The sequence below is a fragment of the Nyctibius grandis genome, chromosome 7 (assembly GCF_013368605.1).
Source record: "Nyctibius grandis isolate bNycGra1 chromosome 7, bNycGra1.pri, whole genome shotgun sequence".
Taxonomy (NCBI): domain Eukaryota; kingdom Metazoa; phylum Chordata; class Aves; order Nyctibiiformes; family Nyctibiidae; genus Nyctibius; species Nyctibius grandis.
Window position 1 is genome coordinate 22391358 of NC_090664.1, and position 12337 is coordinate 22403694.

The following is a 12337-nucleotide window of genomic DNA, read 5'->3' on the forward strand; positions in this document are numbered from 1 at the left end:
TCTTCTCCTCTGGGATGTTATGCTGTATGCATCTTGTGTTCATTATTCATAATTTAAGAACCTGTCTTTATAGCAGAACATGTGCAATGGGCCCATCTTTGTTCAGTCAACTCTTGTCTGAAGAGCATCTTGGAGTATCTCTGTGCTGGGCACAGCTCTACCACACTTTGTTAGAGGGTCTTTTTTTTTTTCTCCTTTTGAGCATGAGGGCGATGAAAATCATGTCATCAGTGTTTTGTGTTGCGTGCTTTCTGGCTTCAAGTCTTCTTGTATGTGGCTGCTTCTGTATGCTGAGCTGTTTCTGTCTCCCTGAAACTGAGCATTTCTATGTGTGTGGTGATATGTGGTTATTAAGAGAATGTATATTAGTTGGTTTCTGAGGCTTCTGCTACTGCTTGTCTCCATCTCTCTTATTTATGTTCATCCTACATTCCCTCACATCCAGAAGGTGCTCTTGTGTGATCACTGAGCCGGGATCCTGATCTTCCTATCTGCTCCCTTCTCTGACCTGGTTGCAATGCAGCTCGTCCCTAAACTCTGTTGTCCAGATTTTTTGGAGAGCTCCCTTTCATGATGCCCTTCACATTTTAGAAGCATTCCCAGTCCTTATTACTTCCACAGTAGCTGGTCAATCCCACGATATCCTTTCCTACATGGTGTAGATCCAGTTCCCTGTGAAATCTCTCCTGGATGCTCCTGCCTCATTCTTCACCCTCATCCCCAGAAGCCCAGGCAGCAGTTGGGCCACTGGTCCCTGAGTTGCTGCCGTGACCTCCCTGGCCTCCCAGCCAGGCTATGCTTCCTTCAGTACTCGAGCTGCCTATTCTTCATTTCTACAGCCAGGCAGTGAGGAGGCATTGCTCCAGGCTTTTGGAGCAGGCCAGGCTGGCTGAGGACAATCTTGAATTTCAGCCAAAAGATCAGGTGGATGTTTCCACTCCTGCCACCCCCCCATACTTCCACATGTAGCTGTTGCACTTATTGCCTACACCTTGCAAGCTCTTTGAGGTAGCGGCCACTCTGGTTTGTTGCTATTTTCATTATGCACAGCCACTGTTTAATGCAAGAGGTGTGTACTGCTAATGGTTTGAAATAAATTTTTCCCCTGCTCTAGCAGTCCTCTACTACCGTGCTCTGCATCTTCTTGCTATGCTCAGCTCAGAATAGCACGTTTCATTTTCATCCAGATGCCATGAGCAGGGATTTAAGTGCTGTGGCTCCCTAAATATTCAGGCGAATAACCAAGGTTTCTTAGTTCCTCTTACACTGCCTCCTCTTTCTTCCCATGTCAATAGCAAAGCACTGAATTTCTCTTTCCCTCTGTGCTTAAAAATCTAGTTCCCCTTCTGTTGGGTTGAGTATTTCGCTATGAATCAGTGAAAAATCAGAATGAAGTGTACATTCGTACAGGCGTCTACTGGGGATTTACACTCCCACTTCCCTTATTTTAAACAGTGCTGGCTTTCTAAATGTCAAAAAATTTAAATTTTAAGCTTTTTATGGAGAACGAGTTGTTTTGACAAGAGGAGGTAGTTTATTGTATAGTAAATGTGAAACTGGTAAATGGCATACAACTTCTTGGTGCCCTGCAGTATTGTTCACCTTTACTTTTAATTTATTACTACTGCAAGTGTGTTTGACTCGTGTTCAGGGGAATATTGCTGTAGAGAGTTAAAGTACTTTTAGTGGAGGACAGCTTGGGGAGCTACTTATGGAGCAGCAGTGAAACAGGACTGCAGCTGCTTATCTGAATACTTGCAGTGCCTGTTTCAGAGTATAAGAAAGAAGTTGCATCAAAATTAAGTGTCCAGGTTTCTGGAAAATAACAAGTTGTTGTGTTGTGGTTGGGTTTTTTTGTTGGGTTTTTTTTGTTTTTTGTGTGTTTTGTTTTTTTTTTTAAGAACAAAGTGTATCAGTCTAGCATCTGGTGTTACCAAACTGTTCAGATGCTTGCACAATGGTGACTTTTGCAAAGGATGACTCTAATGGCTTTTCTAGCTGCTGAAGTCTTGGGCAGACCTGATTATTTAGTTGAATTGAGAACTTGGCTATAAAATATAAGGCAGAGACTTAGGTCTAAACTTTCCTGTGGTCTATTGGAGCCAGTAAGAATAGAGAAGACCTCTGTTGCGTTGTATTTGATGTCTTGTGCTTTTCATAAGTAGGTCTGAGGAATAGCAGGCAGTTTAACGATGTTCCAGACAAGCTATTTTCTTTGAATAAAATAATTGAATAAACAACCCAAAACCCCATACATTATCCACGTTAGGTGGTAGTCCCTCTTTCCTCTATGAATTCCAGTGCTTGTGAGGATTTAAGGGTATTTCAGTTTTCAGGTCTGTGTGACTATAGAGTATTAATTACCGCAAAGCGTCTGCAATGGTGTAAACTTGCCTCCCTTGTGATTGCATCTCTTTTGTTTTCCCTTTGCAGGAAGGGAAAACGTATTCTAATTTTATTAATAATGAGGCTGTACAATAAACTTCAGAGTAGGAGAGCTTGCTGGTGACTGAATACATCCTGCAAGGCTGTGAATGGAAAATTCTTCCACCTCTTTATAGAAGGCTCTGAATGCAGGTAGATGGAAGCAGAGATTGCTCTTGAACCATGTTAGGCGTAGTTAACTCATTTAACTATGGCTGTTCTCCTTGAATTGTTCCAGCATCTTACTTGTCATTCGATTGCTCCTTCAAAATTGACACTTAAGTAATTTATAGTCTGCAAGCTGTCAGCTAGCACTCAGCATTCACACTCTGAATTGTTTTGTTTGGGTAGATATAGGTCAAATGGTATTAGCATAATGCCTCTCTTGCAATCTTAATTTCTAGTTTAGATACTCGCATTCAAATGTTTGGTTTTTTTTGTAAACATCCTCTTAAATCTTACCTTTCAGATTAGTGCATGAGTTGGCCATAATACTGGGATACTTTAAGCTAGGCTTGGAAACCTCAGATCTTGGTAAATGTGTGTTTAACAGAATTTAATGATAATATATCTTTAACTTTTAGAGTTTTTTTAATAACCTGGTTTTGAGTGTTTTGTGTATGTATACTTTATTTTATGACTATCTGAATGATCAGGTAGCTGCTAGATGATGTTTTACCACAGAAATTTTCTACACTCAAAAATCCTATGATTCCCCTTTGCTGCAAGGTTCATATTTCTGCAGCTTGAAGGCTTTGACAGCTCTTATTTGTTGTTGTTTGCAAAGCTCTCATCTCTGCTTTAGCACTGTAGAGACCTTTACTGTAGATTTATTTTAATCCGATTCTGCAGCTCAAAGTAATTCAAATACTTGAAGGTGGTGTTCTTGCTCTATAGTGTATATAACTTGTGTTTTTGTCTGACTCCAGTCTTGAATTCTTGAGTCCTGCTCCAAACACCTCACTTCTTTCAGTGCCCAGTCCCCACAGCAGGGACTAGATAAGGTTGTCTCCTTTTTTTTTTCCCCTATCCCTGAAAATAGCCACAAAACAGGAGAGGTAGGCTAAGGAAAACTTGTCTTCTCCAGCTGTTGGGATGACTTCAGCAATTTCGGGTGTATCTGTTGCAACTTCTCAAATGACTGAGCTGCCCCATATGTTATGAGACTACTGACAATCTGCATTCAGGTACAGGAGTTTGTCATGCCAGCAAAATAACTAGGGAGGTGAGACGGGTGACATGCACTGACAGCTCTAAAGAAAGTTTTATACGAGAATATCCAGCAACCCAGCCCATGTCTCTGTAAGCCTCTGTAAATGCAGATAACAATTCCCTCCCTTCAGTAGTCTCTTCTATTTCAGACGCTTGTTTAGAGGCCAAACCTTCTCTTAAATGCCTGGTCCACAGTAATGCTGTCCCTTAGTAGGACTGCTGGGAAGCCAAAGACATGGCATGCATCTTATGGATGGCCAATTTAGAAAGGGGGAAGGGGAATCCTGTAAGTATAACTCAGGTAAAATGTTTCAATCTTTTTATAGTTTTTCCTGGTTATAAAGAGATCTAAGATATTCATGAAGTGGTTGTTAAGGACTTATCTTTTTCCTGAAAGCTTGTCATCTTGAGTCTTGTGCACAATAGAGGGAACGTCTCATATGTTATCTCCATCAGAGTTCTAATATACTTTATTTTTATCTGCGCTATCCATTTTACAGGATTTTCCTCTATGATTCCCTCTATCATTTTTAGATAGTTATAAGCAGATCCTAGAGGAAATGCTAAATGTTAGAATATGGAACAATCTTCCCAGGAAAGATTTCCCTGGTATCAAGCACTGACTTGGCTCCGTTTCTACAATGTGCCAGCACACCTGTACCAGAAGGAACATTTTTCATTGTGTAGCCTCTTCATGAAACTATCCCTGTGCTCAGGTTGAGGGATTTCTTGTAACTTGTAATTGTTGATAGATTCCAAAAGATGATTCAAAAATTGATTTTTAGTCTGACAGATTTGTTATAGTTGCAGGTTTCTAACTTCACAGAAGGCTTTTTTTTTTTAAATGAATGAACTATTATTATGCTGAAACTAAAAATATCAGACTAGTACCAGCCTTGTAGAGCAGTAATGAAGTGGCATCAAGACTTTTTAATAGCTACAGAAAATAGCTTTCAAAAGTACCTTTTTCACACATGCATGTGCTCACACACACAGAGAAAAGAGTAAAGTGTTTAGGAGAAATACAATTCTCCATGATATATCTTCCAATTAAAAAGAACACATTTTCTGTAATGATATAGAGTTAACGAAATTGGGAGGACTGAAAGGTTGAGGGGGAAAGGAAAAATATAAGAGTTTCCTTTCTGGTTTTTGTGGCACTGAGCAGGACATTGCCACTTGCACTGTGGGGCCAAGCAGCACTCTTCCTGACAGACACCAGTGCTGGATGCCTCCACGGGAAGGTGTCGAAACTGTCAATAAAGCACCAATTGTATTTCAATATAGTCCTGTGAGTAAAGGAGAAAATTCATCCTTTATCCCAGTGTATTTTCCAAACATTCTTTCAAAATTTGCTGGCTCCCTTGCTGTTGTGTAGTCTATCATTTAATCAAAGTTGGGCAATGGATGATCACTGGATAGTAATGCTTTCATAGCTTTTTTTTTTTTCCTTCCCTTTGGCAAACTACAAATGAGATTGTAGAAGTAGTGGAGAGTGTTTCCACTTAAACCAGCTGCCTCCATGTGAGAGGAGGCAGATGAACATGAGCTAGTGTTGCTGCTGCTTCCCACTACGTTTCACAACACCCATCTGCCAGCCCGGCATGCGATCCTTCCCTCACGCTGAGCCGCAGAAATGTCCTGGTAGCCCGTCTGCCCGGGAAGGAGGAGGAGGAGGGGGCCCCAGCAGTGCCCACGAGGAGATCCTGGGAACCGGGATGAGCTGCGTAAAACAGCAGTTGCTGCCTTTAAGACCGATCTGCATGATGGTGCTTCTTAATCTTGTGGAAATCGGGATGGGTACTGAATCAGGAGTGTTTGCATTAGTGCTAACCTGGTTCATAAACTCTGACATTATCTGAAACTGCTCTTGAAGTTACACCTTTAGCACGAGGGGAGATTAATAAAGCATCACAGCAGATACTGTGCGGTGCTTAATTGCATGCAGATAATGTTGCATAAATACTTATTTCTCTGTGTTTTCAAACTTGTTTTCATTTAATTTAGATGAAGCTGCCAATTTGGACATCTCTACGTGATTCGTTATTTCACAATACCTGTATCACAATACCTCGCTCCTTTCCAAACTGAATTATCCGGCTCCCTTTAATCTCTTTGTGAAGGAGGCCACCCATGCATCTAAAAAGGGTGGGTTTTTTTTTCTGTTTTCTAAACATTTCTCAAGTACTTTTTTTAACCTTGGAGGATATTTAATGCCATTTGTCAGCCTTGATACTATGATCTTCTTTTTTTTAGCATCCCATTCCTCCTTAGTGTAATGCACTCTAATCTTTCCTCCCTATCATGCATTCAAGAGACTATTTCCAGCTTAGGGTGTAATGTGGGAACATGAAAGCATGCAAGAGCTTTTCCTCTGCTGCATTCAGTACCTGGGCTAACTTTGTAGCCCAAAAATCTCTTTTGCAATTTCTTGTATTTTCAGAGCGTCATTAAAACTCTTGCAGTGAAATTTTCCATCATATGAATTTTTATTTAAAAAAGGAGGGAGAGGGAGTTCTGATGCTGATCTTCAACTGTAATGGTTGACCATGTTGCTTACATTTGTTGGATTCCTCTTAATTATTTCTTTAGAAGCTAACCTTCTTCCATCTGTAAATTATGCTAATTATACTTCGTGATTTTTAACTTAGAAGATTTAAGGCAGGTCCTTTTAAATGTTGTTCTTGCATACTAGTGTGGTTTTAAAGCATTTGGTTCTCTCTCTTTCCATTAGCTTTTTATTTTATTTACATGGGAGGGTGTGTGTATATACAAATTTAAATGGTCCAGCAGTATTATCTGGAAATACTTACAAACACATGTGGTATGTGGAGCTGGTTACAATAGTTGTAGTGCTGGTTGCATGTGATGCTCTACCTGAGACCTATTTTCTGTTGTTTTATACCTTTTGCTTAATTTGAAACACCGAAGTTGAAATAGTCTGCATCGTCTCTTACCTCCTCATTTTTAATTGAGCTTTTCAGATGTTCCATAATGAGAGCAAGGTAAACAGGGAACCAGGGTTTGCTCTTAGCACTGTAGGGAGGGATGTTGGCGTGGGTTGGGGGGGTGGCTCTGCTGTCAACTAGCAAGTCCAACAAGTGCAGTGAAGATGACTTGTCTGTAAGAGTTGCGCCCCATTTACCACACATTCTCTTAATTTTGCAGCAGGACGAGGACTTTCAGGAAGATAAGCCCTTTTGGTTAGGGGAATCAAATGCTGCCACGGCAAATTGAATTCTGCACGTTGTGGTCTCTGGTGCTGGGCAAACTATTTAAGCAGAAGTTGCCACTAGTTGCTAAGTGTGCCTTGCCTTCAGTTTGTCTTGTGACGAGCCTCAGGTCTCTCTTGCAGAAGTGCCATGTTCTCCTTGCTATTGAAAGTGGCTTTGAAGCTGCACTTTGAACATGCAGACGTGCTGAGCTCTGTGGAAAATCAAGCCCTCAGTGTCCAAATTGGTCACTCGATTAGTAGTTCCTTTGACAATTTTGGCTTTGTTCTCTGTGGTTCAGCTTTACATTATTAAAACCCTGGTAAAGCCACCTAAACAGAATTGTATTATAGGCTAAACTTATTAATAGTTTTGAACATTTGGATATAACTGTAAGTTCCCAGGAGAAGAATTCACTCCAGGGTTTGTATGGGATGTGGTAAATAAGCCAGAGTTATTGTTTTCAGGCGCTGCCTTTCTGGTGTGTGCAAACAATGACTTCAGCAGCTTCCAGACTTATTTTTCTGATTCTTCCAGACTATGGTCATGGTTTCATGAGACAGTAAACTGGGTATTGGAGGGCCTACAAGATGAAAAACACCATCACCAAATGTTGCAATGCATTGAGCCATTGCAAACTGGTGTTGCCTATTCAAATGCCTTCATAAGGTTTTGGAGGAACAACTTTGTCCTGGCAGACTGAGTGCTGGTTTGGGTGCTCTGTGTCCATGTTGCTCTGCCTTTACAAGGGACCAACATGCTTGGACCTTCTTTTTTGGTAAAAATGGGTGAAGTTGCTGTGCTTGGGCTCTGGCTGGCGGCAGTGGTTTGGAGAGGCTGCCTGGGATGGGAGGTGTGCCGGGTGACCTGGCACCAAGCTCAACTGTCTGTCATGACCTCCACGCAGGTGATGCAGCATTTGCCAATTACATCTTTCAAAAATGACTGCTTCCTCAGGGGTTTATTAGGGGCTTCTTCATGTTTAATTTTCCTTGTAAAGCCATGCTAGCTGGGCCCCTTGTTGGGGATGCATTTTTTACCAATGAAAAGATTAAACCAAACTGAAGGCACTTTGAAAAGCCTTTTTGCCATTGTCAGTCCTTGGCAGCTGGTGGGGCTGCGAGAGCAATGGTGGCTCTGCTGAGGTCCTGTTTCACCCATCAAAGTCACAAAATGCCAGCTCTGCTCACGCTGTGCTGCAAATTTTAGCACACTGGGGCCTGGTGGGGGTCACATCAAGCTAGTTGTGCTACATTAATATAATTTTTAATTGTATTTTTTGTGCACTTTGAGTATACTAATGGAGTATTTGAAGTGTGCAGATGGCATTAGTGGTTCAGCCAGGCTTGATATCTGGAGTGATATCAGCGTTGCTCTGCACCCCTGTCCTCTCATTTCCTTACCTGGCTTGTTTGTTTTATTTCGCCCCACCTCTCTTCTTTTAAATAAAAAAACACTTGCACTAACAACTTCTTCTCTTTCTTCATATTGTTGCCTGTTTTTTTTCCTCCTCCTTTTTTGTTAAATCACCCGGAACACTCAAAGTCTTTGCAGCCAAAAATTGCCATGTGGTCTTTTACTGAATGACCCTAATCGTCCTGTCTCTTTTTCTACCTCTGCTATTTCTGATTTCAGTTGTGTTGTCTAATTTTAAGTCCCAATCAACATGACAGAAGCCGTGGAAGCAAGGGTGGTGGTCTAATGGATTTTCTCTACATGAGTGGAGAAAATCACAGTGGTGCTGTAGAACCTGAAGTTAAGTTCCCATTGCTAAATGCGTGTGTGAGAGAGAAACAATATGGATAACAGTGCTTATGGACCAGATGTCTTGAGACTAATTTGCTTATGGCGTAGGGCAGAAATCCTACAGCACCATAAGAAGATGTGTATGAAATAGTCTGTTCTGAAAGAGCAGAAAACAACTGCTCTAGTTTGTTCAAAGGTGCTACTTCTAAACCTGTGAAACCTGCATGAAAACCAGGATATTTTAATGTGTGCTTCAAGCTCTCGGCTCTACTGAAGAGTAATGTTTCCTTGTTTCTTTTTTCCTTGTAAAGCAGCCTCGATTTGTGGGGCTTGGTGTAGGGTAATGCTGTTTATAATGAAGTCAGAATTGGCTTTTAGAGCCTGATGAATGAATGTCCACAGTATAAGACTGCAGCTTTTTGTGAGAGAGACATCTGTGCTATAACAAGAGCAGGAGACCCAATTTAGACAACTACTAGAAGGAGAGCTCAAGACAAGGAAAGACTTTTTTTTTTAGCCTAGATTAAATATTTGTACAAATAAACTTTTCTTTTCAGCTGCTCATCAGAATCGCTGCTGCACCACCAACTTGGCTTTGAATTTTGTTCTGATTGCCCAACAAGGCTGTACATGAAGGGTGTTACGGAAGAGCAGCTTAAACAAAACATGTTTGTTTTGCAGCAGAACTAGAGGCTTTGGGCTAGGGAGAAAAAATTTGGGGAGAGGGAAAAGACAGTGCGAAGAGAAATATGAACAAATAAAGGATGTGAGTAGAAACTGCCTGTTGCAGTAAATCCATGTGATGCAAGAAACATGCAGGAGTTGAGTTCTGTGTTTTGAAAGTGAGTTATGAGAGAGGATCTGGCTTTGAATACCAATCACAATGACTTCTCCCAACTGGATCAGCTGGTTCTGTTAAAAGTGTTCTCCCCTTGTGAAGCTTGCTCCTCACATGCACACATGTACCCCAGCTGCTGCTGATACTTTTTTACTAGTGCATTTTAAATACAACCTAGTTAAAAGGCTACCCTTGCAGTGTTGATCACATCTAAAACCTTGCTGCATGAGACTGACTGTGATGAACATACAAGTGTCTACTGAGGACAGTGCTGTGGAGAGCAAGTGTCTTTGACCCAAGAGGATTGTTTCTCATTTCAGTTAAAGAAAGCTCCAATCCTTTGAGGAAACTTCTCACAAATCTGTTTGGTAAAGCAACTCTTAAGAACATAGGAACGCAATTCACTTGGATTAAAGCCCAGATGGACACCGTTTCTGACTGAGACAGCTCAGAAGAGGATTAAGGAGCAGCCTAAGTGGAGAACTCCTGGTGAAGAGGAGTGGGATGCTGAACGTGCCATCCTGGGCTATTCCTCAGCATTAATGGCAGAGGAGCCTTTTTGTCCTCAGGCTTCTTGGAGCAGATGCAAGGCTAGTGTGTTGAGGGGTTTTTGATGGCTGATCAGAAACATGGTGGAAGTAGTCATTTTTAGAGAGAACATAGCATCTTTAAAAAGTTCTGTGGATTCAGCTTTAAAGCATTCCTTTTCTTGGTGAAGCTGGTGACTTTAATATGTGGGTCTTCATTTAAAGGTATCCTTGGCCCAGAACATAAATTTAATATGGAAATAGCTTATAAAATATTGGTTAATTTTTATCAAGCAAAGTCTTGTGGCACCTCTGGCATTCCAGCTTTGCTCTTTTCCTGTATGATTAAGGGTGAAAATGAAATTCTGTGATTTTTTGAAGGGATGTAACTTTGGGGCAGAGTGGACACGAGCTGGTGGTCTGCACAGTTCAAATGTAATCAAAATTTGTCATAACTAACTGAAGCTGTTAGCTCACATTGTAATACAGTCTGCTGTGTAATACGGCATGGGTGTTGACATACTGTAGGGACAAAAAATTGCTTTATCAGACTAATGAACTCTCCAGTATCCTGTTTCAAGTAAACATCTCAGAATGCATCTCTGAGCCAGGGACTTGCTTTTGCTTTTCTTGTTTTAAAACCCTGACCCCACCTGATATTCTGGTCACTGGCTGATTTCAGTGAGGCACGATTACCACTTAAGCCGTCTATGGAGGAGGACTTTCCTCTAATCACATGCGGTGACTTTCCGGGTTTGTGTGGAAGTACAGCCATAGACCCACAAGACCTTGCAACTCTGCCACTTGTCTGTGCCAACGTTTCAATTGTCTTAAAAGGATCTGCCACAGACTTTTAATTTATTTTAATCCCCTGGAGCATCTCTACTTCAGTAATATTTAGCGAATTTCAGAGGAGTCTTTTCCTTAGATAGTTTCAAGTTGTCAGATCTGAGGAGAGGAAGAAAAATTATTTTTTAGGGGATTGAAAAGGCAAACTCTCAGACTAGGCTAATCTCTACTTGTAGGAGGAGAGGACAGTTAGCAGCTTGTCTAGGAAAACAAAACAGTTGCCAAGAAAACTGACTAGACCCTATAGAAGAAGGATTGGGAGATTCTGCAGCTTGTGGTAGTAATGCACCGCTCAAACTTGGCGAGCAGCGCGTTGCCTTTTCAATACCTGGTTTGAAATACTACCTTTGAAATGTCTGCGTGCAATTTCAGTTTTAATAGGTGATAAAGATTGGACATTATACTGATGTAAGCTGTCATTAAGTTCGGGTATATAAACTGCAATTTATCTTAATGTCTTTTATATTGTAGTAAAAGTATACGATACATTAATAAATTATAATTTTGAATTCTTAATCTCATGAGGATGAAGAATCCTAAATTTTACATTTTTAGGGACTGTGGTTTTGTGCACACTCAGTTACTGGTTACAGCAAGTGGAAGCGTACTGCGATGAGAAGCTGCACAGATGCATTTTTATGGCTACTGCTTTCCTCCTGTCTGTGCTTCCTTCTTCCCTTCCTTCTCCAGAAGGGTTTCTTCCCTTTCATTCTGACGTTTTGCCATAAGAGACTAACCGAAGTGAAGAATGGCACTTTGGTCACAGAAGAGATTGCAAGTTTACTTTTTCACTTCTTGGTGTAAATTGTGAACTTTTCCAGCATCATTTTAATTATTGAGACAAAACATTAGGATGCAAAAAACCACAATGATGTACTTGTGTTCTGTGCCAGTTACTGCCACAGTCGCTGTTTTCTGAAACATTATTTCTCACCAGGAAGAAAATAAAGTATATATCATGTGAATTTTAAAAGCGATACAACTGTGGGTATTTTGATGTTTTTACTGGAATATTCTGACACCTTGATTTTCCTGAAAGTCTCATTGTTTCTTGCCCCTTCTTCATCCTCCATTTGACCAGAATAAAACAAATTATGCCAAATAAAACTACTTTATTATGATTTCTTTTGCCCCTTGTCATATGTTTTTACCTGTTCCTCCCTAGCTTTCTACCAAAGGCCAGATTAATTGTGACTTTCAAATAGTTGTGAAGATACTGTTGCGAGTGGTTCCTCTGGAGTGGGGTTTTGGGAAAATTGTCAAAATAATTGTGGAACAGCTCTTGGTGTGCTGGTTGTTCTGATTAACTTCTCTAAGTAGACAAGTCCCCACTAAGTAAGAGAATAAGATATTTTTATGTACCGTCTATGTGTATTGAGGGGGAAAAACAAGGAAAACCAGTGGCAAAGTTTATGTATGTGCTTGGGTTACATGGAAAGATTTTTATTCCAGATTTGCTGCTCTTTTAATTCTTCTTGCCTCTGCTTATAGCCCACTCTAAGAACAGGTGATTTGAAGGTTTCTTTTCA

At 40.7% G+C, this 12337-nt stretch overlaps 1 protein-coding gene across 4 annotated transcripts in view; it reads left to right on the forward strand.

The window, feature by feature from the left end:
* IGF2BP3 (insulin like growth factor 2 mRNA binding protein 3) overlaps positions 1–12337 on the forward strand; it is a 118602-nt gene that overhangs the window by 59267 nt on the left and 46998 nt on the right. The window lies entirely within an intron of this gene.